The sequence below is a fragment of the Aulonocara stuartgranti genome (genome assembly GCF_965226115.1).
Source record: "Aulonocara stuartgranti genome assembly, chromosome: 17".
Taxonomy (NCBI): Eukaryota; Metazoa; Chordata; class Actinopteri; order Cichliformes; family Cichlidae; genus Aulonocara; species Aulonocara stuartgranti.
In genome coordinates this window covers 11,822,809-11,844,853 of record NC_138953.1, presented here as the reverse complement: position 1 = coordinate 11,844,853, position 22,045 = coordinate 11,822,809, and the positions used below count along the sequence as shown (strand labels likewise).

Genomic DNA, 22,045 nt, shown 5'->3' with positions numbered 1-22,045 from the left:
AATGCAAAACTTTATCTGCCTGTTAAAAAAAGAAGATAATCTTCTCACAAACTGGTGTTTGATTTTGAAACAGGAAAAAAGTGGGGAAACAACTGAAAAGACTAACATTTGAATAAAACCTGAAAGCAAGTAAATACTTTCTATGCTGCCTTATGGTAAACTTTGGTAATATTGATAAAGAACAACACTGGCTGATGATGAAATACAGTCAGCTGGCATGGTGACACTGCCAGTATTAACCTGCAGGGCTGGACTGGGACAGAAAATCGGGCATTTTGACTAGAGACCGGCCCACCAGGTATTAAAGCCATAAAGACTTTGAATGAAAACAAATGCTGTTGTGACAGTGATGTACAGTCTTGTTGGTATATGTATGATTTCTATACATTTTACGTCAGATAAAAACTTTGGTTGTAAGATTTAGATAATTATTTAATAAAAACGAGATATTTTAAATGAGAATAAGAAAGAAAAGTATTTCTTTTTGCCCCCTTTCCCTGTTAATGCCCTACTTGGCCCCCTGGCAACACTTTCCTAGATCCACCCCTGCACAGTTACCAGCTGTCAGCTACATAAAAAAGGATCCTGGTGTTATTTGTCTCTCAGAAACAGTTCATAACTTCAACTCATTCATGTCACCTAAAAGGTAAACCTGTTTCTCCATCACCTGTTCAGCTCTGATGATTCAGTAAGGACATCTCCTGGTTTCATCTTCATGTTTCCCTCTCACCACATATCCAAACCGACATCATGACCAGCAGCTTTACAGCTGTGGCTCCAGCAAACATCAGCTGATACTAGAAATTAATATTAAATAAATTCTAACAACAGCTGATCAAGCTTAAACGTGCTGCTGTTCCTCTTTCTGGCGCAAAGTGGGCGATAAATAAACAAGAGAGACGATCAGCTGATCATTGATGAGTTTCATGATTGAAGTAGCAACAGGAGAGGGAGGGGGAGAGAATGAGAGAAGAAGAGGCAGCTGTGCAGCGTAACGACAGAATAACTCCAGCTTTGTGCCTTTTCCCATTCTAGCTAAAGTTCGGGACAAACTGTGTCTCTTCTCAGCTCAATACGAAACGTGTAATATTTTCTCTGAATGAGGGACCATCCCATGTTTTCAAGGAGCCGTTGGCAACTCTACTAACTAACCTTATGAATAAAATAAAGTTCACTATCAGTAACATCATAGAACCCACCCACCTAAAAACTCCATCAAGCTGGCTAGAACCCAGTACGAGTTATTGCAACTGACGGTAAAAAGTCAGCACAACGAAAATAAACTTCACCTAAACTTGGTTTATATCTGACCCAGACAGATTGCAGGTCATAACTTCTTACCTGAAGTTCAGTTCACCTGACACTCGGACTGGTGGCCGCCTCGGGGCTCTCCTCCTGCCTCCCCTTCCCTCATCCACCTGCTGGCCTCTGTGGAAGCTCTGCCATAGCCACCACCAAACAACTGAGTTATTTTTACACATCGACCTGCACAATCACGGAGTCCAAATTACCATCAGGGTGTACACCTCACCCCTGACGTCGTTGCCCACCTCTCAATTTTAAATACACTTAGTCATTGAGGGCTAGCAGGAGGGACTATGCGCTTACCTGCTGCTCCTTGGCAGGTAGCTCCATGCCCTCCTGGGTTTTAATTGCACCTTAGAACACATATGCATCAACACTACAATGAGCGGGTGGAGGGAGGTTTGGAGTCTTCTCCCACCCCCATTCTCTGCGGCCTGCTGGAGCGGGGGGGCTAGTAGGAGGAGTTGGCCGTCCGACTGCGGTCTGGGGTGTGGGGCCTCCCTGCTGCTGCGGAGTCGGGGTGGTCTGCCTCTCCCCACCGCAGGGAAAAGGGTAACACCACCTGGGTCTGGGTGCAATTCCCCCCTCCAGGGGCAAGGGTACCTAGACCCGGTTTGTAGAGTACGCTTGGGGAGTGTGATTGTGTGTACAGCGTCTCTTTATGTCTGTCTCCACGTTGGTTGAGTGTGGAGTGAGTGCATATGAGAGCATGAGGGTGGGAATGGATGTTTGTGTCTGTGTGTGCCTGTATGTCTGTGTCTATATGTCAGGTTGGGTATCAGACGCCACCTCTCTGGGGACACCTCAGGCCCTCCAAGGTTTGGAGGCCTATCTCCACCCACCACCACTTCCCCTGCCGGTGGCGGACTCCCTCAGGTGTCGGTGCGTCGGTGGTTCTTTGTGTCTGGGGGTGGGCGTCCAGGTACACACCGGCTCACTCCTTGGCGGCCGCTTGTCGGGGCCTGGGGCCTGGGGCTCGCTCGGGCCCCTTTGGAGGTGGGGTGCCCCCGGCCTCTCGGCCTGGGGCTCGGTCACTCAGGCACAGCTGGGGGCCGGCGGAGCTCACGGGCGCGTCACTGCAACTCCCCCTGACTTCTGCTCCGCGGCTGCTGGGCGAGCCCTCATCTGGGACTCTCCTCAGCTCTTACTGGAACAGTGGCGCGGCTGCCCCTCTGTTGGTCTTCCATGGTCTCTTGTGTTCTGGGGGCCTCTGGATGTCTGGAGTTTTGATCTCCTCCATACCCGCTTCACACCCTGGAGGACGGGGCTGTGGCCCCCCCACACTCCCTAGCAGATCATTACATGGAGAAACCTTTGGAATGCAAGCATGCTGATCCACACAGGTATGCACACATGGGTATTCACAGACGCGGACTAAAGCTTTCTTGGCTGCTGCCTCAAAGCACACTGTGCGCTGTCTATCTTGCGTGCTGCACAATATCGTTTATTATTTAGTAAATATTGATATCTATGACTAGCTAGTTTATTGTGATGGTGCTTTGTTTTCTCTATTATTATGTTGCTCTTTGTTGTTTGCTGTCTCCTCTGTTTGTTTTTTTTGTTTGTTTGTTTTTTTTTTTTCTCCATACAGGTGACCCAGGAGTTCTTTTTTTTTTTTCTCTCTCTTCCCCCCCCCTTCTCACCGTCTCTTCTCCCCTTTGGTTTTCTTTCTTTCTCTCCCCCTCTTTCTCTCATTCATTCCCCCTGTCCTATTTATTAAAAAAAAAAAAAAAAAATGACAAAGGATGAACTGAAGCTCTGCCATCACGTAATGTCGCATACTGCTGTTTCTGATGTCATTTAAAAAAAAAAAAAGAACCCACCCACCTAAAAACTCCATCAAGCTGGCTAGAACCCAGTACGAGTTATTGCAACTGACGGTAAAAAGTCAGCACAACGAAAATAAACTTCACCTAAACTTGGTTTATATCTGACCCAGACAGATTGCAGGTCATAACTTCTTACCTGAAGTTCAGTTCACCTGACACTCGGACTGGTGGCCGCCTCGGGGCTCTCCTCCTGCCTCCCCTTCCCTCATCCACCTGCTGGCCTCTGTGGAAGCTCTGCCATAGCCACCACCAAACAACTGAGTTATTTTTACACATCGACCTGCATCTGGCCAATCCACCACCTCTCATTGTTCATGCCGTTACAAAAAAAATAAAAAATAAGTCACCGGGCATATGCCCAATGGCCAGTCCAGCTATGTTAACCTGCAACCAAATCTGCAGCTCCATACAGCAATGTTACGACTTAGATTATATCTTATAACTCATAACTCTTATGTTAGCTCCCCTCAGTAGCATACTGTCTGAAATATTCGACGGCTGCAATAATTCTTCAAGTGTTATTTTTTCCTTGGTATTCTAATTTCACCGAAGTTTACTAAACTCAACAAACTTAATATTACTTACCGGGACATTTATTCTCTCCTCATTTTCTTTCACCGAAAAATTGTTTCCTGCAGTGCCGTCTTTCGCGCTTGGCTCTCCTACCTTTGCTAACGTGATGCGCATAGCGCAAAAGCCGATGCTGCATTCACTTACACTCGGATATCTGAACTTCACCGTGAAAACATAATCGTACATTTGATATTTGATTGAATTTTATTGTTTTACCTTTGGGGTGGCACCTGGGGTGGCCAGTCTGGTTGGGGGGGTGGCCTGTGCCCCCCCAGGCCACCCCGCTGGACACGCCATTGAGTGACCCTGCTCAACATCTTGATCTTGAGCAGCTAGCGGGCTTCACATCTAATCTCCTGCAGTCATTCAAACCGCGCTTTGGAGAATTTCGTGAGCGCACTCGTCTCTTTAAGTGAGATTTTGAGCTACAAGCTGCTGACCTGAAGGCTTCAGACATGTGGGTGAATAAGTTCAAGTCACTGAATGAAGATTTGGAAAGACTTGCACGACAGCAAGCAGAGTTGGCGAGCAAACACAAGTGGCGAGAAATGAAAAAACTTCAACCTGCGGGCCAGCTGATTGTCAAAACTTGGAACACGCTTCCTGTCACATACCACACACTGCAGCGTGTGAGTATTGCTGTACTGACAATGTTTGGCTCTACATATGCATGTGAGCAGTCATTCTCACATCTAAAGAACATTAAGACCAACCTACAATCGCATTTAATGGATGGAAGTTTCAAAGCTTAACCTCATCACGTATCAACCAGACTACAAAGCCATCAGAAAAACCATGCAGCGCCAGAAGTACTTTATTCATCTTTGGTTAGCAACAACATAACAAGGTTATCAAAAATAATTCAGAGACTTATTGTACTTACACTCATTTACTTGTATTTAGTTTTAAGCATATTGTATGTATTACATTTTAAAATATGTGGCGTTCATGGCTCATGCGAGCCTTGTGCTTTGCGCTGGGAAGACGGGGGAAGGGGCGTTAGTTACACTCGCAGTAGCACAGGAACAGAGCGGGAGCGAAAGAGAGAGAAAGAGAGCAAGGGACAACTTTTTGTATTATATGATTTATTTTTTACATTTTATGTGGAGTGAATAAATAAAAGTATATTTACGGTGGCCCCTAAAAACAAAGCATGTACAAACTTCAAAACACGTCCGAACACGCATGTAACAAACCCTGAAGCACGTACAAACTCCAAAACAGGAAGTACCAACGACTGAATTTGGTGTGTGGTAGTAACAGGTAAATGAACATTGTATTTTAATTATTTGAATGTATATGAGTGCTTGTGTATAAATACACAAACAATACACACATGCTTTCAATTGTGTAATTTAAGTGATCTAGGTAGCTCTGTTTTGGAAGTTCAGTTAACGCTAGAAATGTGTTTTGCAGTTTGTACGTGCTTTGGAATTTGTACGTGCTTTGTCTTAGTAATTCCTTTGGTGCATAATTTTATATTATTGTTAATAATAAATTAATTAAAGCAACAAAACAACCTGACGAGCCAAAAGAGCCAGCTCTTTTTAGTTAGCCGAGCCAAAAGATCCGGTTCTCTAAAAAGAGCCGGAAATCCCATCACTAGCAACAATCCCTAAAGCCTGAATGCTTATCAGTGATTTGGTTATCTATCAATCAAAACACAAAGTGTTGACATATTTCAGGTCATCTCATGTAGCAAAAAATGAATCCTAAAATGTAGTAGACCATTCAAATGTTTTAGTTCATTACTGTGTTAAAGAAAAAATGTGTGTGGTTGCAGTAATTTATTGCAAATGGTCAGGGAGCTATTCAAATATATCAGGACTAGTGTGAGTGGTGCCGCATTTAAGCAAAACAAAATGCTGAGCAGGATTTTCAATGAGCTTTTTTGTACATGCCACAGGACTATATATGACAGAACCTATATAAGTTCCACCAAATAACCTTGGCAGTCAACAAAAATTGAGTTTTAGCATCTGTTAAAGCAATATCTTATTATGTATAAAATGACAACAAAAAACAAAGAGACCACGTGCAAGGGGTAGTTTACACTTATTAGAATAAAGACATTTTTCAAGTGTTCAGCCTGTACTTTTACTATTTTGGTTCACCCACCACTCTCATAGTGTCACTTGAGGGTGGAGGAGATAGCTGATAAAGGATGGATGCCAATGCAAATGATAGTGGCCCCCTCTGTCATTTTGAGAGCTATAAGTTTGCAAACTAAAATTTGATATCTGAGGCTGTGGTTAGATGACTGGAAAGTATTTCTGTTTTGATTTTGAGTTCTGTTCTGAATACTTGCAGACAGTAATTGGTAGCTCAAATGTGAGTCAGGCGTAATCAGCAGCAGTTACAAATTGAGCTGCTCTATTGAATACTTTTAAATTTTTGCCCTAGCTGCATACCATTACCTCGCAGTGTACCACTGCTTTCCAATGAATGTTGCAAGGTCTGAGATTTGCTTTTCTTTTTTTTTTTTACTTGCCGAAAGCAGCCCAGAAAAGAGTAAACATGTGCTACTGCTGCCCTGCTGTGTGTGATGTAAATGTGACTCAGTTCACACAGCTGCTGGATAGGAGCTTTTACTTTGCTTGCTGCCGAAATCCTGTTATGCCATCAGTACAGGATTAGTCACAGTAGGATGTGAACTATAGACTCACTTATTTTTCCCCATGCATCACTGAAATTTGTCTTTACCTTTTTAATATATCATAATATACTAAATTATAAATCAATTACATCAAATCAGAGCTATTCTATATATATATATATATATATATATATATATATATATATATATATATATATATCTAAAAACGATGCTAAATAGCTAGTTATTTAGTTATGCCTGTTGAAACTATCTTATTAATTTCTGTGACATGTCAAAGCCATGGCATACTATTTATAACTCATTTTATAAGTCAGTCTGTTATTTTATACCAAAAAAAGATTTTGAATTTCTACATCAGACTCGTGAATGGTGGTGCTGCTAATGAAGAGGAACTCTCAAAATGATAGTCCAAGTCATTTGATTTAAATATATGTGAACTGTAGACATTACTTAAGATTTTGTGCCCTGGTTCACTTGTCTGCCTTTCTGAATAATGACGCCTTTAGTATAAAAGATATATTTTTAAATGTAGACCTATAGTATATCAAATTCTTTGCTTACCATGATGATATAGTTATTCATGTAGTTGTAAAAATGTAACAGCTACATGAATAAGTTAAAACTAGTGCTGCACTGTGTCAACGCGTTAGTGCGGTTAGCTCATTAAGGTATTAGCGCCATCCAGTCCCACGCACGGGGCGATCCGCGTTAACTTGCTGACTGAAATTTGCCACGTTAATGCGGTTATGGCGTTAACGTCATTTTAACAAGATTAACGCTGACAGCACTAGTTAAAACATTAAAGAATTGATTTGATTTTGATTTGGGTTATAATATGTTACTTTACAAACCCTGCACTTTATGATATATTACACTGAATAAAGCACCATATTGAATGAGAGCTGCTTGAATATGCTCAACAGCTCACTCTCTTTTAAACATACCTGGTATTGAGGAATAAATAAATCACATTGAAGTAAATTTTAGTCAATGTTTTTTCACAATATAAAATCGGTTGAGTATCAGTTGGAAAGTAAGACAGAGCCATGATTATGCACAGCGCATATTTGCATGTTTCTTTGAAAATGTTTGTGCCTGGAAATCAACTAACACAACCCACACAAAAAAGCCCATATTTATCTAATCAAACCAGACTAAACATCCATTTTCTATCAATGCTGCATGTGCATCTTGATTATTCTGCTGGTGTAAAAACAACAACAACAAAAAACTACAGTAACTTTCTGTTTCAGGCACTGTTGTGGTTATCTCTATATTTTCTGGATTTTGAATATGTATTGGTTTATATGTGTTTGCTGCAAAATGTTTTTGGATGAGGATCTTAAATTAGATAAGAGTGATTTGAGCGTTGCAGACGTTCTAGAGAAAATGATGTCAGAAAAGCTTTGCTTATTTTATCACTCATATTAACATTCACTCAACATGTGTTGTCTCCAGACTTACATTATCTCAAATGACACTGGCAATGCTGTTTGGATTTCTATGCACTAAACAGCCAACTTTTCACATTCTGACAGACAGTAACAGCTCTATTACTCCACGTCTGACACATTTCCTTGATCAAAACTGATTCCTTTTTATTCTACAATGCCTCCTGGGTGGGAGTATGTTTACATGAGCTACACTCAGATACACTAACTTTGAACACAATGTACATCAATGAGGCATAAAATTTTGCCTAAAGCTGTGTTGTTCCCTTTTTTGTTACCAAGGTGTCATAGATGTACTCCATTAAATCTCTGAAGGTGTGCTTTGGTTTCTGGATCCTTTAAATCCTGTACATCTAAGTTATGAGGTGGGGTCTCCATAGATCGGACATGTTTGTCCAGCACATCACACAGATGCTCAATAGGATTTAGATCTATAGAATTTGGAGACCAAGTCAACGCCTCAAACTTGTTGTTGTACTCATCCTCCTTTATTTGCAGAGTGACTCAGTTTTACTGGAGCTTTATTGCTGACTTAGCGCACCAAAATCAAGAGTGAGTTGCTGCAGAATTGGTTCCTGTCTTCAAAGCAACCATTTCAAAGATAGTGAGAGTGCAAATTCACTCTACCCAGTTGTAATACTTTCGCAAGGATTTCTTTTCCAGGGGTGACTGAAGCATGCGGTGTCATGCAATTATGGTTTGTTAGTGTGTCAGAAACATGCAAAGTATGTTTTAGAACTAAAGTCTGGATGTAACATTGAGACAAGACTTCAGCAGCTCCTCACATATGAGTCACATTTGAATGAACCGAGTACTTCTCTCTGCTGTTTTTCACTATGCAGGATTATTGATGTGAAGGCCATATTTCAACCCAAGTGAAAAACACAAAGTTCTCCAAAGAAGACTATGGTCGAAAGTTATTTATATCACTGCCTATTTTCGTGGACTTTGTTGCCCTTTTATCCGGCCATATGCTCTTGGGGGCTAATTGTAGACAAAGGCACTGATGCTAAAGGACACCTTGTGCAGAGAAACACACAAGTGATCTGTATTTCAAACTGTGAGAATGAAAACGGTTAGAAAACAATGGGTAGCTCTGTGTATTTGCCAAGGATTTATGGATGTAATACATCGTTTCTGTTTAACAGGAAACCTTTCAACACAGACTGAGTGTACACAATGACAAATCAGAAATTCAGGTTCCACACGTGTACCCAGAGTTTTTTTTTTCTCTTTTGGCATTATGGTATGCAAATGTAATCAAGTATGATTGACCAAATACATGTTGTTTAATCATTTAAAATAAACAAAAACAAACTGAAAGATTTTTGTAGCATATCCAGCTTGCTAATTTTGTAAGTTTTCAGCCCAAGTGCTCAGATTGTCATGAAGATTGTCTACAGAGCTGATTCTAGAGCAGTACCCACTATACACAGTGATTTTCACTGGCATGCTGGAATCCTGCTGGCAGGGACAGATGGTTTTGAGGACTGAAAAAAAAAATCATTAATATTTACTTACTATCATGAGAGCTTGGGACATTACAAATTTCTAAAATCATTCACAACATTTGTCAATGACAACAACAAAAGTCTGAAATATGAACATGGGGTCTTGTATATTGACGCCTTGGAGTAACTGCTGTCTCCTCAGCAGTGGACTTTCCCCTTGGCTCACCAAACTGCTTTATATGTGATGAGAAGAGCTGCTGTGATTGCTCATTAGTGATTGTGGAGAACTGTGCCATGCTGTGTATTGCAAAGTCAAATACCCAACCTTGCTGAAAATTGTTCTTAAGCCACGCTTTTTCACGTAAATATATATGATGTTAATATAACTGTGATATGCCTACTATGTACTGTATCAGGTCAGTTAACACCCAGGGCTCCATATTAACAAATATTATGTCTAAAGAAGCATGATTTTGGAAGACAGATTTGTTAAATTCTGTCTTTATATGGTGATTGCATTGATTTTACAATGAAAAGGGGAAGTTAAGTAATAGAGATAAGCGGTTATGAATTAAAGTCAGTTCAATGCCTTCATCTGTATTTTATCCTGTTCAGCCTGAAAGGACTTTCTGAGCTTCCTGCTCAAAAATGACATGCCCAAAATGAATGGAATATTTTTCTGCAATTACAAACTCTGTGTAAACAATCTCGTTATTAAAATAAAGGTGTAAATGTTAAAGCAGATGTTACTGTGTCAAAGTTACTGAGGCTGAAACACAGAAAAAGTAATTAGATATTTTCCTAGCCTAATTTATTTATTTATTTATTTTTACCTCATAACCCCTTTAAAAATATACTTTCGTTCACATTTTAATCCAGAAAACCAGTAATCAACATATAAACATCATCTGTGCAAAGGTTATGCTTTTAAAGTGAAAAATTACAGCACTTTTAGTAAATAAATATTCTGACGTTGTGCCGTTTGTACAATTTTGGCACACTTTTGGGCACCATATTTGAGTTGAATTGTTTTGGGTATTAAATTTCAGAAATAATTTAATTTCATTTACATGCCTAAAATTACTTGTTTTTTGGACTAAATGGTGCTTTAAATTCTGAGGGGCTGTATCTTCGGCTTCTATTGGTCAGTTTGCATGATTGACACCTCTTTTTAATTGTTTGAGTCAATAGAATCACTGTAAGGATGCCGTCAGTTCTACTAATCAGAAATTACAAGGTGAAAACCCCACATGGCCCTAAATTTATGAAAGGCGGGATAATCCAGTCACATGTCTATAACTGGGTTGAAAATGGCAGTTGTTGATAGAAGTGGTTCCAATGCACTGCCATTATCAGAAGCTACAGTGGCTATCGGCTACTGGTAAAAAACAATGAAGGAAACTGGCACAGTAAGCAATGCTCTGTCTAAGCGCTATTTGCAAAGCTTGCGTTTTTGTGGTCTTCTGTTGTGGCTGGTTCAATTAATTTTGCATGGTGAAATATGGTGTTTTGGAATCCATGAGAGCTTGCTAGCCGACTAGCTACATGAAGTCAGAAAAGTTTATGTGTCGGTTGTGTGTGTGTTTAGCAGACTTTTGCGCAATTACGTAACTACTCTTTTAATCATCGCTTATATGAGGCTACATGAGGAGGTTTATGTGAGGATTTAGCTGAGATTCTAAGGTTTCTGTGGGTACCACATGCTGATATTTGCATAAAACACTTGACGTCACGGAGGGTTACATATTTCTTCAGCTGGGAGCATTGGGGTTCAAGAGGTTAAGAACTCTGCCTTATGTTACTGGAAGTGATAACAAAGTGAGTATCAACACTTAGCAGCCATTTTGGTAGTAGCTCTGGACTGTAATTTACACAGATGAAGCATGTACCTAGACTAACTTTAATTGCAGTGGTCATCAAAATATAAAAACTCTTTATTTAAAAACTTTGTTGACTGCCCAACCGATGGAAAACAACAAAAAATGGTTTAAAGACTCTTAACTGCCCTGGAGATTATACTTTCACCATGATCTTTCTTTTGTAATGTCTCTGGTAAAAACATGATGCTTTAGTGTCAAACATAAGCCCTAGAAGCTGGAATCCGCCACCCAAAGAATCCAGTCTGGCCTAACTAGTTAGCTTTTAAGTGTTTTTTCATACATTTTACAGTTTTCCCACTGATGATAGTGATGGTGTCCTGGTCCGAGTGAGCCGCTAGGTGTGTTCCAGTGTGGGCCCTTTCCTCCGTTGTCTGCCTCTGGCCCAGGCTGCCATTCTCTCATGTATTTCTAGTTATGACCCCCACACCAAGTATTACTCTGTGTTTTGTGTTAACTCCACCGCGTAAGTTCTGTACTTCAGTACAGCTTTATACAGGCCTTTGGCCCCCTTTGACATATGGTATTATACAAAATATTTAAATACCAGATACACAATTAAGTGACAGAAACTTCTGAATCTACTATAGAAATGTATGATTTTTACACTGGGATCACAGTGGGAAAAAAAGAGATATTTACCCAATTAACAAAAAGATTTCCATTTTATACTTATAGGACAGTCTATGGCAATGAGCTACCAAAACTTCAATTCAAGTGATTTTAATCTTTAACACATCTATATCATGTTCAATTGAAGTTGCACTTCTTGACTTTACACTAAAATATCTCTGGAATTAAATGGTCAGTTAAACTTCTTTATGCTGACAAAAAGGAAAGTTTCACTTGCCCCACCCACTTTACATCAAAGTGTGCTGTATGTAGCCTACAATATACAGTGGTTTGCAAAAGTATTCGGCCCTTTGAACTCTCCCACATTTTGTCACATTACAGCCACAAATATGAATAAATTTTATTGGAATTCCACGTGAAAAACCAATACAAAGTGGTGTACACGTGAGAAGTGGAACGAAAATCATATATGATTCCAAATATATTTTACAAATAAATAACTGCAAAGTGGGGTGTGCGTAATTATTCAGCCCCCTTTGGTCTGAGTGCAGTCAGTTGCCCATAGACATTGCCTGATGAGTGCTAATGACTAAATAGCGTGCACCTGTGTGTAATCTAATGTCAGTACAAATACAGCTGCTCTGTAACAACACCATGAAGTCCAAAGAACACACTAGACAGGTCAGGGATAAAGTTATTGAGAAATTTAAAGCAGGCTTAGGCTACAAAAATATTTCCCAAGCCTTGAACATCCCACGGAGCACTGTTCAAGCGATCATTCAGAAATGGAAGGAGTATGGCACAACTGTAAACCTACCAAGACAAGGCCGTCCACCTAAACTCACAGGCCGAACAAGGAGAGCACTGATCACAAATGCACCCAAGAGGCCCATGGTGACTGTGGACGAGCTGCAGAGATCTACAGCTCAGGTGGGGGAATCTGTCCATAGGACAAGTATTAGTCGTGCACTGCACAAAGTTGGCCTTTATGGAAGAGTGACAAGAAGAAAGCCATTGTTAACAGAAAACCATAAGAATTCCCATTTGCAGTTTGCCACAAGCCATGTGGGGGACACAGCAAACATGTGGAAGAAGGTGCTCTGGTCAGATGAGACCAAAATGGAACTTTTTGGCCAAAATGCAAAACGCTATGTGTGGCGGAAAACTAACACTGCACATCACTCTGAACACACCATCCCCACCGTCAAATATGGTGGTGGCAGCATCATGCTCTGGGGGTGCTTCTCTTCAGCAGGGACAGGGAAGCTGGTCAGAGTTGATGGGAAGGTGGATGGAGCCAAATACAGGGCAATCTTGGAAGAAAACCTCTTGGAGTCTGCAAAAGGCTTGAGACTGGGACAGAGGTTCACCTTCCAGCAGGACAACGACCCTAAACATAAAGCCAGGGCAACATTGGAGTGGTTTAAAACAAAACATATCCATGTGTTAGAATGGCCCAGTCAAAGTCCAGATCTAAATCCAATCGAGAATCTGAGAATATGTATGTTCTAAGCATAATCTATTTTGAACCACTATTACCCGGTGCTATAAACTATAATTAGTCATGCAATATTAGCAAATTTAAAATAACAATTAAAAAAAAAACTAAGTAAAAAAAAAAAAGAAACACTGTGTGCAGAAAACATAACTTGACATGTTGCACAATAACCCTGGAGCGTTTAGTGGATAAATGAGTGTTCAATTGCACACCTGTTTACTTTGACATTATGTGCACCACGTATTTTGTTTCATACCAGTTTATATGTAAGTGTTATGATTATAAATCTATTCCAGTTTCAGTTCCCCGAGTACATATGTGTTTTCACATATTCAGGTTAATTAGATCTCTGTTTCAGCTGAATAATTATAAACATACAATTTGTCCAGCACCATCTGGGACAAAAAGGGTAATCTAAGATTGAAGGTTTCACACAGCCTGGCAATTAAGTCTGGAAAAAAAAGTGCAGGAAGCAACTCAAAATCTCACTGGACCACCTGTAAAACATGTCAATCATAGTAAATGCTTCTGGTAGGTCTAATGCTTATGTTTGATTCTTGACATGATCGATGGAAACAATAGCTGGCAATAGATTCACAGATTTACCACTGGTCAGCAATTAAAGTGTTTAAACGAAGAGTTTGCTTCAAAAAAAACAAGATGGCGGCGCGCACGGGTGCAGCGGCTCTTAGCTCTCCAGTTTGGTGCTCGTTTTTACTTTTAATGTGGATATTTTTGAATGTTTGCAACGCCGCCATCTCTTACAGTCGCCAGAACCTAATTGATCTAGGTTTTAAATATAGTTTGTCTGTTTCTGGCGACTATCAGCGAACACACAACATCCTGGTGGCGATAGCGAGACCGCCAGGGTCACCGTGGATGGTCTGCCCGCCCAGCAAGCGTAGAAGGCGACAGAGGGAAAGAAAGCAGAAGAGGGGATGCCGGTCGGGCTCAGACGCTAGGCTACGCAAACATCCACACCGGCCAGCACTTCCGAGCCTTTTCCTATCGAACGCCAGATCCATCACCCACAAACTTGACGAATTGGAGCTACAGATAGCCAACACAAGCTTTGCACGTAACTGCAGCATTATTCTTATTACGGAGACGTGGCTTCACCCGCTGATTCCCGACGCTGCAGTCGAGTTAGCAGGCCGCACGCTACACCGGCATGACAGAAACAGCAACTCAGGTAAAAGCAGAGGAGGGGGGCTATGTGTTTATGTGCATAACGAGTGGTGTTGTAAAAGCAGGATCATTCACACACACTGTTCTCCTGATTTGGAGGTTCTGGCAGTCTCGTGCAGACCTTTTTACATCCCGAGGGAGTTTACAGTAGTTATTGTGATAGCTGTTTATATACCGCCGGATGCTAACGTTAGCACGGCTCTCAGCCTCTTGCTCAACACCATAAACAAACAACAGCTTGCCCACCCCGATGGGGTTTTTATTGTCGCCGGCGACTTTAACAAAGCGTGCCTAAAGACTGTGCTTCCTAAATTTGTCCAGTTCGTGGACTTTGCTACGAGAGGAGAACACACTTTGGACCATGTCTATTCAAACATCAGGCATGCTTTCAGAGCGACACCCCTCCCCCACCTGGCTGGATCTGACCACCTCTGCATGTCCCTCACCCCCACCTACACCCCCCTGCTGAGAAAAACAAAGCCCCAGACAAAGACAATAAAAACCTGGCCTGAAGGAGCCCTTTCTCAACTGCAGGACTGCTTCTCAACAACTGTATGGGATTTATTCTCCAGCCACAACCTCCAGGAGTACGCGGACACTGTACTCTCGTACATCAGGAACTGTGTTGACAATGTCACCGTCAACAAAAGGGTCAGGGTGTTTCCAAATCAAAAACCCTGGATGAATAGCGAAGTGCAATCCCTCCTAAAAAGCCGCAACACTGCCTTCAAGTCAGGGGACAGGGCTGCGTATAGGGCGGCCAGGGCAGACCTGATTAGAGGCATCAGGAAAGCTAAGGCTGCCTATAGGAGGAGGATTGAAGATCACTTTGCTGACAACGACCCCAGAAAAATGTGGCAGGGGATCAATCACATTACCAACTACAGAAGCAATAACCAGGCAACATCTAGGACTGATGCCTCACTGGCTGAGGATCTAAACCGTTTCTTCGCCCGCTTTGAGACGACCAAGCCCTCAGCTGCCACACCACTTCCACCCGCCCACAGCACTGGCACACTAACACTTAGGGAGCACCAAGTGAGGTGTGTTCTAAGGTCAGTGAATCCCAGGAAGGCGGCAGGTCCTGATGGAATACATGGAAAGGTTCTCAGAGCATGTGCTGACGAACTGACCGGAGTCTTCACTAAAATCTTCAACCTCTCCTTGTCATCAAACACCGTCCCGCCCTGCCTCAAAACCTCCACCATCATCCCCATCACCAAGAAGACAGCTGTGGCCAGCCCAAATGACTACAGGCCTGTTGCACTTACGCCTGTAGTGATGAAGTGCTTTGACAGACTGGTCTGTCAGCACATCAGGGCCGGTCTGCCTCCCACTCTGGACCCCCACCAATTTGCCTACAGGACAAATCGTTCCACCGAGGACGCTATCACCATAGCGCTCCACACTGCGCTGAGTCACCTGGAGCACCGAGGAAGCTATGTGAGAATGCTCTTTCTGGACTTCAGCTCAGCATTCAATCATATCATCCCGGAGATCCTGGTCCAGAAACTGTCTCACCTGGGACTCTCCACCCCCATCTGCCTCTGGATCAAGGACTTCCTGACAAATAGACCACAGTCTGTCAGACTCGGCCCCCACCGGTCCAGCACCATCACACTCAGCACCGGGCCTCCACAAGGATGTGTTTTGAGTCCCCTCCTGTTTACGCTCTACACATCCGACTGCTCCCCTACCCATCTCTCAAACACCATCATAAAGTTCGCGGATGACACCACAGTGGTTGGACTCATCTCAAGGGGGGATGAGTCGGACTACAGAGATGAGGTCAACAGACTGACTGAGTGGTGTTCAGTTAACAACCTCCAACTGAACACCACGAAAACTAAAGAACTTATCTTGGACTTCAGGAAGGGCAGAGCAGACCCGGCCCCACTTTACATTCACGGGAGCTGTGTGGAGAGGGTACACTCCATGAGGTTTCTGGGCGTGCAGATATCTCATGACCTCTCCTGGACTGCAAATACTACAGCGGTGGTTAAAAAGGCCCAGCAGCGTCTCCACTTTCTGAGAGTGCTCAGGAGGAACAACCTGGAGGAGAGGCTGCTGGTGACATTTTACAGAGCCACCATAGAGAGCATCCTAACGTACGGCATAACAACATGGTATGCAGGGTGCTCAGCTGCAGACAGGAAAGTACTGCAGAGGGTCATCAACACAGCCCAGAAGATCACTGGCTGCTCTCTGCCCAGCCTGGAGGTCACTGCAAACTCTCGGTACCTCAGCAGAGCTGGCAATATCATCAAGGACCACTCTCACCCCAGCAACCAACTGTTTGAACTATTACCGTCAGGCCGACGGTACAGGTCACATAAAACCAGGACAAACAGATTCAGGGATAGCTTCTTTCCCAGAGCTATCACCGTAGTAAATAAGCACAAAAACAATTGAACCTATTCCATACCGTCACTGTCATTATATTATGCTGCTATTCATACTGTCATTATATTAATGCTGCTATCCTGTATATATTGTACATACTATTGTTTGAGTACTTACGATTGTTTTTTTTTGTACTTTTTATATTTTACATTTATATTTATTATTGAAACTTGCACCAAGGGAGTGGCACTCCAATTTCGTTGTACTCTGTACAATGACAATAAAGGCTATTCTATTCTATTCTAAAAGAACATCCCAGATAGTGTTTGTAGGAGCTCTGCGTTTGAGTTTTCTTTCTGCAGGCACTTGTCGCTCCAAAGAAACAAACAACCAACCATGGACTGGTCATGCAACACAGAGCACCTGTATAAAAAAGCCCAAAGCCGACTGTACTTCCTCAGGAGGCTGAGGTCTTTTAACATCTGCAGGAAGCTCCTGAGGATGTTTTACCAGTCGGTGGTTGCTGGAGTACTTTTCTATGCTGTGGTGTGCTGGGGGAGCAGCACAGCAAAGAAGGACTCATCCAGGCTGGAGAAACTAGCTCTGTGGTCGGCATGAAGCTGGACACTCTGGTGACAGTGGCAGAGAAAAGGACATTAAAGAAACTGCTGGACATTATGGACAATGCTGGGCATCCTCTGCACACGGCCATAAACAACCAGAAGAGTCTGTTCAGTGACAGGTTGCTTCTCCCCAAGACAAGAACTAACAGACTTAAAAACTCCTTTGTCCCACACGCCATCAAACTGTTTAACTCCTCTCTGGAGGGGAGAGGGAGGGGAAACAGGAGGACAAAGGAGGGGGGAACAACTAAGCTGTAGTGCCTCTTCACCTCACTGTACAATACCTTGTGCAATACTTTTTGTAAATAGTCAACAGTGCAATAGACTCAATACTTGAAATGTGCAATTCACTTGTATTTTTATTTTTTATTCCTATTTATTCCCTTTGTATATTTTATTTATATTTGTCTCTGTATTTATATATGTGTGTGTATGTGTGTGTGTGTGTGTATATATATATATATAACATTCTGTAACTGTAACTTCTGTCGGTGCTGTGCTTTTTTGGAAATCGAATTTCCCAGAGGAACCCACCCGAGGGATTAATAAAGTTCTATCTTATCTTATCTTATCTTATCTTATCTAAAAAGGCTAGGGTCTTCAAGGACCAAGACAAAAGATTTGCTGTGATGATCTTGAACTGCTTTCACTCATACTATCAGTCAGTTCATCTCAAAACTCAGTCCTGGCCTCTTCTGATAGCATTGAAAATGTGTCTGTGAAGGTTCTCAGTCATCCAGGCCAGCGGTCTCCAACCCCCGGACCGGTACCGGTCCGTGAGTCGTTTGGTACCAGGCCGCGAGAGTTGAGGCTCAGGTGTGAAATGTATGGTTTTCAGGGTTTTTATCAGTTTTCAGCATTATTTTGTCATCGTTTTTATCGTTAACTCAGTTTTCCTGGGTCTTTTCATGTGTGTTATGAATAAATCTTCTTTTTTTCGGTACCGGTACTAGTTTTATTTTGTTGTATTTATCCGCGACACCTTAAAGGCTGGTCCGTGAAAATATTGTCGGGCATAAACCGGTCCATGGCGCAAAAAAGGTTGGGGACCGCTGATCCAGGCCATCGTAGTCTAAGGAGCTTGGAAAGTTAAACTTAAAGAAGTCCAGACGCTTTTCTTTCCAAGCTCCTTAGACATGGAAAAATGTATTGCACATGGGTCATTGGGCTAAAAAAAAGACTGATGCTAGCTAGACTCAATCTGTCAGAGAGATGCAGCGGTTGGGATGCACTGCTAAAACTGGTAGTAGGCGTGGTTAGTGATGGGTCGTTCGCGAACGAAATGGCTCTTACGGTGTGTTCACACCGAACGCGATGGACGCGAATAGAGCGTCAGGTTTACATGTAAAGTCAATGGAAAGGCGCGATGACACGCGATTGCGGGTCCCGCGAAAATTCAGAAGCAGATTTGCGTCGCGAAAACGCCAAAACGCGTGAAACGCGCGTCAGTGTAGCGCGTCTGGCGCGTTTGACTCGCGAATAAAACCACGCGCGTGAGTTTTTGTGTTGCATTTTGTGCATACGCGCGTTTCGCGTCTACCGCTCGAGTTGGAAAAATCTGAACTCCAGCGTCAAATCGCGCCGCGACAACCAATCAGGAGCCTGGTGACGTGGCTGTGACCTAGGTCAAAGGGGCAGATCCAGCCAAAGCCCTTCATACTTCAATGGAGGGGAAGGCTAATCAATGCCGTAGCAAACAACCCGGAGCTGTACGACACCAGCTGCTTTCTGTACCGAGACAGGAATGAAAAGGACCGAGCTTGGAGGAAGATATGTGAAGAGATCGGGCAACCTGGTAAGTTCATTCATCTCTCTTTTGAAAGATTTCACTGACCCGGGGAAGCTGCCCAAAAGCTATCAAGCCACCGCTATTTTCCCACTGACGTACAAATACTGTTCTGCTTTTATGCATGTTGTCATTTAGGAATATATTTTATTGTTTATTAATAAACAGCACACAGTGGTCCCGCTGTTCATCCGTCACTGCTTCGCTTTTTCGCTGATTTTTTATTGCACAGTACAGCATTGCATTCTGCAGCCTGATTGACAAATCTCCTCCGTGCCGTGTCTCCTGCGCTTGCCAAATTTATCACGTTTGGTTTTGATAACCATCACGTCCAATAGAAAAAACAGCACAAAAACACCCATAACTATGACCCTCATTCGGAAATAGACACCTGCACCCCGAGGGAAAAAGGCGCACGAAAGTGGCGGGCAGATGAAGACAAACCGCGGCATAATAATACTTTTACGTTTTGCAATCTACAAAGGTTTGCACTTTGAGAATCAATTGTGAGAACTGTGACCAATGTTCATGTGTGTGGGGAAAACAGTGTATAAAGTGCGTGACCAGGGGCTAGTTATTCTGAGAACCCCTGCTGCAATAAATGAGGGACCACTGTCTACTCTGATTATTATATTCAACCTGTTAACATTTAATACTGTATTGATAGAACCAACTGATTCTGCAGCAGAACAGTTGCTTCTCCTGGCTCCCCAGTCCCTGAGCTCCTGCTGCTGCACCCACAGGTATGTACAGCAAGCACTGATACCTGTTTAGTCGGTGGGATTGCCTTGTGATCACCTTTACTAAATATCTACAACCAATCTGATTATATCCTGTTTTTGGTTTTTTTTTTTCAATGTTGAAATTAAAATCTAGTAGCAGTCTTCTCATTTCTTTGTGTTTTGTGCTGTTTTACAGTCCCACAGGGAGGACGGCTCCGAGGCAGATGAGGGACGGGTCCCAGGACGGTCCATTGGCGCTGGAGCTGGCCATCCTGGTATCCCTGAAGAGTTCACATCAGTCTCCAATGGAGCATTTCCTCCTCAGCCTTGTTCCTGCTCTGGAGAGCAGCTGGTCCTTTTTATTCCTGTCTCTCTGTAAATTCTTATATTTTATATATTTATGTTTAATGTTTTTCTGTTTGAGAATTTTAATATTATTTCAAATAAATTTTTATGACTAATGTCTCGGTTCTACTACATAGCAAATATTGGCACACGACTTGACACATGTAGAATGTATTTCATATTATACTAATGACAAAATCACAAAACTTAAATCTTACAAAAAACATTTTGTAATTATAAGGATAATTACAAAATGTATATTAGATAATATCTAAAACAGTTGTGTTTTGTTTTAACTTTAACATATCACAATTTGATTGGTAGCAACTTTCACAACTACAGTGTGCCAATCACTCATAATTCCTAAACATGTCAATCAGGTAGGAATGAAGTAAGACATTAATAGAAATAAAGAGTTGTATGTTGACATGTAGCCCTTTCCTTGCTTAAATCATTAATATTTTTGAAATATTAATCTGTGATAAGACATAGCTTATCAAGATAGAACCATGTTAACTAACGATGAACCAAACTGTTCACAGTTTTATAACTCTGTTTTAATAAAGGCTGGTGACCCCTGTTATAGAGTTTGACAGCTGCAGGGGTTATATATGTTAGGAGGTGGTGGGTAGGTGTATTGTTGTTGTTTGGGTTTTGTTTTCCTTTTGGTTGTAGGTAGGCGAGGCGGGGCTTGATGGCATTCCAGCACACCTGCGACGCATCGGACGTCATCAGTGAGCGCTTTTAGGGAGCAGAGTCACGGACATCTGGTGTCGGAGTATTGTCGCTGTCACAAGTGGTAACGAGTCAGCACAGGCTGCATCTGTTGATTTTACGCTGTGGAGCTGTATGTTTTAAAGGATCCACGTTTCACCTGCTTCTCTTTGTCTTAGCCTGTTCCATCGCCTGCCCGCCTACCTAGGATTTTGTGTTGGCTATTGTGGATCCGCGACGGAGTGCTACGTACCATCAGGCGGCGATCACCGCAGCGGCTGTGGTTTGGGTGGTCAAGTAAGCTCTCCAACTCTCTCCGTCCACTTGTGTTTAACGTTCGGCTATCAACGGTACGCCATAAGCTCTGTTTTGTTCCCTGTTGTCAGGTAGCTCCGGTGCGTCTGCTGCCTACCTGCATACTTCGGCTCCGTCTCATCTCCTCGGTGTTTATCTCCTGGCACATTTTTATCCATCACTGTATATAGCCCCTTCCCCTGTAAATATTCCCCCACTCGTGTATATATATAAAGCTTGCATCACAAACTATTTTGCGTCCGTGTGTGTTTCTGCCACGTAATCCATCTGTGTAATCCAGCAGACCTAACAATATACAAATATTCAACTATCCCAGAATTAAACCAGGTCTAAATAAAAAGGAGTGAGTATCACTACAAAGGTTAACTCAGTGGTCCTAATGCTACAGTTTGATATCAGCAAACAACAAGCGCATACATTGATAGGACACCACAGCCATGCTATCATTGCAAACACTGATAACAGCATAAATCAAATTAAATCGGGACTTGATGAGAGCTTCTGAGTATCACTAGAAATATTATAAACAGTCATCTCTGTACCACAGTTTGCTATCAGTAAACACCGAGAGCATTCACTGTTAGCATAGCACATCCATGTTAGCAGTGTACAGGGAGTGCAGAATTATTAGGCAAGTTGTATTTTTGAGGAATAATTTTATTATTGAACAACAACCATGTTCTCAATGAACCCAAAAAACTCATTAATATCAAAGCTGAATGTTTTTGGAAGTAGTTTTTAGTTTGTTTTTAGTTTTAGCTATTTTAGGGGGATATCTGTGTGTGCAGGTGACTATTACTGTGCATAATTATTAGGCAACTTAACAAAAAACAAA

The 22,045-nt window shown here is 42.2% G+C and overlaps 2 long non-coding RNA genes across 2 annotated transcripts; one reads left to right on the top strand and one right to left on the bottom strand.

Annotated features, from left to right (window-relative positions):
* Window positions 1-3,125: 3,125 nt before the first annotated feature.
* Window positions 3,126-5,504, bottom strand: LOC309692869. The gene is made up of 3 exons (XR_014272501.1): window positions 3,924-5,504; window positions 3,720-3,805; window positions 3,126-3,368 (listed from the first exon to the last, which is right to left on the bottom strand). It is a non-coding gene; the product is annotated as an uncharacterized lncRNA (long non-coding RNA).
* Window positions 5,505-18,626: 13,122 nt separating this feature from the next.
* On the top strand, window positions 18,627-21,340 carry LOC309691971. The gene is made up of 4 exons (XR_014272175.1): window positions 18,627-19,123; window positions 19,782-19,857; window positions 20,033-20,980; window positions 21,075-21,340. It is a non-coding gene; the product is annotated as an uncharacterized lncRNA (long non-coding RNA).
* The last annotated feature ends 705 nt before the right edge of the window (window positions 21,341-22,045 follow it).